Raw genomic sequence first — 6,371 nt, 5'->3', positions numbered from 1 at the left:
GCTAAGGGAGTTCAGCCTAGTGGCTGTGTTTGAATGTTTGGGTATAGGCCCTCAGAGATCGAATCCTAGCTCTATCGCATTTTTTTGCGATCTGTAACAACCTCCCTCGCACCTATATTGCGGCAAGTAGTCGTGGTTTCGTATAGGAACTCGGCTTACCTGGGATGAAATATCAAAAAATAAGAAATGCTCTATCAAATCGACCCCGCGACCTGCTACAGAGGCTCGCCACGCACTAGCCACAATGACACGCGACCTATTACGAAAGATCTGCAGCTCAAATTTGAAAGGAACTACCGACAGCACAAAAACATAGTTCGCGAAATTCCATAGATCATGAACTTTATCCTAAATTTTGCGAACATTTTCCAAATTCATGAAGTTTCCTCATATTCACGATATTTTTCAATTTGCACAAACATTTTCAATTTTACGAACTTTCTTGAATTTTTTGTTTTTACATTGTGCATGCATTTTGATTTTCAATTTATCATATTAATACGCATAATAGGCTTGGTATATAATAAGGGCTATTTGTCCTCAAAATAAACAACTAAGGGAGTTCGGCCCAGTGGTTGTGTTCGAATGTTTGGATACACGAGGTCGGAGATCGAATCTCTGCTGCATTTTTTGCCCCATTAGTTGTCCTTCGCGGGATGAAATATCGCAAAAATAAGAAAGGCTCCATCGAATCGAACTCGCGACCTCCTACAGAGGCTCGCGAAGTGCCAGCCACGGTTACGAAAGATCTGCGGCGCAAATCTGAAACAAACTACCAGCAGCTCAAAACATAAAACCAGCTCGCGAAATTTCATAAAACATTATGACGAAGGATCAAACACAAGACCTCCCGCCTAGGAACTGTGTCCATAACCAATGTACTAACTGAGGCTATGTGTCTAAATGGGCAGCCATGTACATATGAACTACAATACGGGGCAGATTAAAACTTAAAATAATCAAACAAGATTTTTAAAAAGGAAAAAAAATTAAATGCAAATGTTATTGCGGAAAATAATAAAAAACAAATAGGAACAAAAATAGAATACAAGGCCATTTTTCAAGATTATGAACTACTTCTTGTAAATGCAAACACTTTCAGAAAAAGTATAACAAAATTGAAGAAGTTAACATTTTTCAGAATTACATACTATTTTAAAATTTATTTTGAAAAAATGAACATTTTTCAAATTTGTGAATTGTTTTTGAAATTATAGCATTTTTTGCATATGTGGCCAAATTTCCAAAACTGAAACATTTTTTGAAATCCGCAGAAAATTTTCAATATGTGAATAAAAACTAAACATGCCAACATTTTTTCAATATGTAAAAAAAATTGAAACTTGAATATTTTTTTAATATTGAACAAATTTTGAAAAGGAAAATATTTGTAGAATTTGTGAACAAAATTTGTAAACAGGATTATTTTTCGAAATTCCCAAAAAAAAATCGATTTGTAAACAAAATGTAATCATGTGGACATTTTTTTTGAATTTGTGAACAATTTTTGCTAATGCGATTTTTTTTGAAAAATTTGTGTTTTTGGTTTTTGAATTTTTTTTAAAAAGATGAATTTTCGATTTTTTTTGTACGTGTGAACATTTTTCGAATTGTGAACAAAATTTCCAAATAACGAACATATTTTGAATTTTTAGAACAAATTCCGGAATGGAGAACAATTTTGAAAATCCTAAACAAATTTCGAACATGAACAATATTGAATACATGAATGAAAATTTCAAAATAAGAACATTTTTTGAATTTGTGAATAAATTTTCAAAACAAGAATATTTTTTAAATGCCGGTCATAATTTGAAAAGTTTTGGTAAATTCAAACAAAAACATTCCAAACAAGTTCTAAAGACAGAGACATTTTCTGAACTTCTTGCTTTTCCTAAATGCAAACATTTTCTAAATTTACGAACAATTTTGGAAAACATGACCATTTTAAAAAATATTAACCTTTTTAAGAAACAAACATTTTTTTAAGTTTTTGGACAATTTTCAAAACATGCACTCTTAAAAAAGAAAAATAAACTTGAAAAATAAAGAAGAAACAAAAAAAAGGAACAACAAAAGGAAAAGAAAAGAAAGGAAGAAGAAAAATAAACTGAAAAATGAAGAAAGAAAAAACCAAAAACCAAAAAGAAACAGGAAAACCGAAAAACGCTACAACAAGGTTAATGGACGCGGCCCAGGTGATCGATCGATTGCCAAGTCTCTGTGCGAATGGTTGACACTTTGACGCAACTTGCATCCAGTTGTAAATTCCGTCGAACAGGACCTCACACAGCAAATGGTAAACCAAAAAAATATCCTAAGTACTTCAGAGCGCACGCGCACTATCTTGGTGAAACGAGCGGCCGAGCACGAGCCACTCGATCAGCCCAGATCATGCGGTCATCGGCCTCACGTGCACGTGGCTGGGCCCGTCCACAAGCACCGCTTTCCAGGTCCAGCCGGTTCCCATCGCACAGGATAGCATTAAGGGTGAGCCACGCCTCTTTCTCCTTCCCTTATCCATTTTCCTTTCTTCTAGCCATGTTCGTCTCATTTCTTCCCCAAATCTGGCAGGGATAGGCCACCGCTGCCGCGATTGCAGCCGAAGGCGAAGGGCGGGAGCGCGGGATCCGCATCTCGTCACCGGCGCAGGTACAGTACACCCGCCTTTTTTGCCTCGCATCTCCTGCTTCCCCATTTTTCCCCTGCCGTGGTCGGGATCCTCCGTAATTGGCTCGCCGAAGAGGGGTTCTAGGATTTCCAGTGGATGTCCAGTGAGTACGAGGTAGCTTTCGCGAAAGACGTCGCCCGCGACTACCTGGTCAACTCCGGTGATTTGGGGAGTTCCTATTTCGTCAGGGGGAGTCGAGGGTGCGTGTTCTAGGGGATACGGGTTTCATGGCGATTCACCTCCATATCACGCAGATTCAGCGAGGTATTCCGGCGTGTTGCCTCCGGCCAAACCGTCTGATCTGGCATGGTGATTTTTTGATTTTTTTAGCAGCGATTTGAGTTGGAATAGAAGGAAGGGAGTACATAAGAGTACTGAGAGGATAGTTCTGATGTTTTTGCTCAACCCTCTCAAAATACATCCGTGTGGTTTCTCTATTTTCTCATAAGTGCATGCATATATGTAACCAGTTGGCTAGTTTGTTCTTGTGGTTGCACAGAAACACAAATGTAGTTGGATCACACATATAAATATCTCAGTTGGCTAGCCAACTTATGGAGTTGCACGGTGATGGCTAACCAATTGCCTCAGATGGATACACTGTGTAAACCATGTTTAAACAGTATGTGTGTGTTTTTGGTTGCACACTCATGGGTGCTCTGTTGTTAAGGGTATGCGTTCATATAGGAGTTTGCAAAATCAAAGCAGTACATATCCTAGTTGGCTTAGTCATACTTATGCAGTTGTACATGAAAGGGCTATGTAGTTGCATGGCTGGAGGCTAGTTTAGTTATGGCTCAGATGACTAAATCATGATTAGTTAGTGTGTATGTAGATTTTTTGGTTGCACACTCATGTGTGCCCTGTTGGCCATACAGTGCATCAAGTTGCACACATTTTGTTTTATTTTGTAGGTGTGCTTTGAAAAATCAACATTACTTGTTTAAATTATGGCATTACTTTGATATCAATTTTCCCCTCATTTTTCTCTTTTATGCATATGGTTTCTTTGACTAATTTGTTCGTTTGCTTTTTTTAACAGACCAAAAATGGTTGTAGAAGGAGATGCGGCTCCTAGTGAAGGAGAGGTATGTTTGCTTTTTCATCGTTTTTCATTTATCCTTGTAGAAGTTTTGTTTTGCAATTATAATAACTATTTTTTGGAGGGTTTTCCTGACCATGTTCTGGGTTTTGTTTGTTCTATGCAGGGATCTGCAAACCATTCTTCTAGATAGAACTCGAAACGACCCATCGAGCGGCAGACGCGTCGTGTTGATATCGACGGGGTGGCAGAGGATGATGAGGCAAGTATCGAGCAACCAGTGTGGGTGCATGTCACTTTTTTGCGCGCGCACACACACACACACACACAGAGAGAGAGAGAGATAAGTAACTTTTTTCATGCATCCTTTAGGTTGCTTACCAATTCCGCTTTGTGAAATGGTGTAAACGGAAGGCGACCACACAGGTTCGAGTTGTAGATGGAGCCGGCACATCGCCTGAAGTAGCTGCTGAGGTAACATGAAATGGCATTAGGCTTTTTTCTTTTATTTTTTTCTACACAAAGAAACCTAGGATGTGGTATTTTACACAGTTGCACAAGAACCAGCTAGGTGTTGGGTTGGCATCCTGAACTTTTATAGTTGCAGAAGAATGAATTAGGAGTTGGTATCCTCAACTTTTCAAATAGTTGCATAACAATATCGTACGAGTTGGCACCCTAGACTTTCATAGATGCACCAGAACCATTTGGGAGTTGGCAGTCTCAACTTTTTAAATAGTCCCACAACAATATCACATGAGTTGGCATCCACAACAATTTTAGTTGCACAAGAACCAATCGATAGTTGGCATCCCCAACCTTTTTTAATAGTTGCACGGCAATGCCACATGAGTTGACATCTTCAACTTCTTTAGTTGCACAAGAACCATTTTGTAGTTGGCATCCTCATGTGTTCACATGAATATGATTTTCTAGGTTTCCAGATGCACTTGAATGTAGTTGCACTACTTATTTGGTAGATTATAATCTTTTAAAATTCAATATTTTTCATTTTGTGTTCAGACATGCTAAATTCATGTTCATCAGTTCAAAATTCATTGCATAGTTGTAGAAACCTGCAACATGAATTGCATCCAGGAGTACTTACAATTATGCAAAATAGATGATGAAGTTGTACAACAACCAGCATAAAGTGTTTTTCAAATTCTGCATACAGAAGTTTAGCTAAAACCAAAATGAATATGAAATTATATGAGTTGGCATCTTCTACTTCTATACGAGTTGAAGATGCCAACTACTGAAATCCAAACACCACAAGTAGATGGATATGGGAGTGTTGTCAATTTGCACACTTGTACTTTAAGTTGCACAAACACAAGCGAGAGTTGGTTCATTTCTTCCCAGGATTCTTTTTTGTATCATATGTAGGTTTTACAGGGTATGGGGGTGGATGAGCTGCTGTAGATTTTTGCTCACAATTCTAAGCTACAAAGTCATGTATACTAGTGTGTGGAAAGATCAAAGGTAAAAACAAATGCAAACCAGATTCTTGTCTAGTTGGTGGCTATGTTTTCATAGTACCTACAATATACTTTTCTTTTCTTTTCTTTTTTTTGCTACATTTACATTGGTTCTTCTGAATTATGTGTGAAATAAGACTCTCTATGTCCTCTCTCCTATATGTTGGCACATTTTCTGTGTTTTGTTGCACACATTGTTGCAAAAGTTGGCTAGTCCCATGATGAAGTTGCATGAAAATCAGTTGCACATGTACCAGATCTCCCTATTTTTTTATCTCTGTTTATGCTCTCTTCAACTATGAAGAAGTTATTTTTGCAAGGAGAAATTTGGTGAGAGGGGAAAGGGAAAGTTAAGGAGGGGGAGGATCTGAACAGGAGGCAGAAGTGATCACTTCTTTTTTTCACCCTATTTTGGTTCTGTCGGGTACTTTCTGATATGTTTGTGCTCGCTCTTTCTTTCTTTTTTGTAGCAATTGTTATTACACATTGATTCATCTGCCATGGCAGCTCTGGCGATGGAGATCCAGACCTGAAAACCCCTAGTTTAATGGGGAGGAAGGTGGGAGCAAGTAGGGCATGGGGAGAAGAAGTTGGTGGCCAGGAGGGCATGGGAGGGCACATGATGGCTTGGAGGCCGCGTACGACGCGTGGTTTATTGGGTTAGAACGCATATGTTGCTACTCGTGGAGCACTTTCCTTTTCTGGAACGGTGAGGACCAAATCTTTTTCTTTTCTGGCAGCCGTTCGGGAACACTAGGGAGCAGTCAGCCGCTCCCTAGACGCGTCCAAAAAATATCAGGGTTTCCCCTCCTATTGCAAATAGGCTGGAAACGGTCCAAACTGGCCCACAACAATGTGAATGCCTCGCAGAACTTTGTCTGCATACTGAGGAAGAAATTTTAAAAATGCTTCAGATTTAAGAGTTCCCTGGCAATATTGTAAATGTCAAGTTTAAAGCCATATTGCTATATACCACTTGGTGTTGAAAATGTCACTATTTTGTTTCTTCCTCTTCCCCCCCCCCCCCCTGTTTTGGCCTATTTTTCCTTCTTTTATCTTTTCACTTATCCTTACTATTTTTTTCCTTGGTTTTCATTTACTTTAAAAGTGATATAAATATATTTTCTGATAAACACATGAACATTATTTTGAATCACATGATTTTAGAAAAACAAAA

General features: G+C 38.5%; 1 long non-coding RNA gene across 1 annotated transcript; it reads left to right on the top strand.

Annotated features, from left to right (window-relative positions):
• Nucleotides 1-2,500: 2,500 nt before the first annotated feature.
• On the top strand, nt 2,501-6,159 carry LOC125522584 (uncharacterized). The gene is made up of 3 exons (XR_007289838.2): nt 2,501-2,652; nt 3,714-3,759; nt 3,880-6,159. It is a non-coding gene; the product is annotated as an uncharacterized LOC125522584 (long non-coding RNA).
• The last annotated feature ends 212 nt before the right edge of the window (nt 6,160-6,371 follow it).

Source organism: Triticum urartu, chromosome 7A (assembly GCF_056163025.1).
Source record: "Triticum urartu cultivar PI428250 chromosome 7A, HENAU_Tu73, whole genome shotgun sequence".
NCBI classification, from domain to species: Eukaryota; Viridiplantae; Streptophyta; class Magnoliopsida; order Poales; family Poaceae; genus Triticum; species Triticum urartu.
This window is presented reverse-complemented; position numbering and strand designations above follow the sequence as displayed.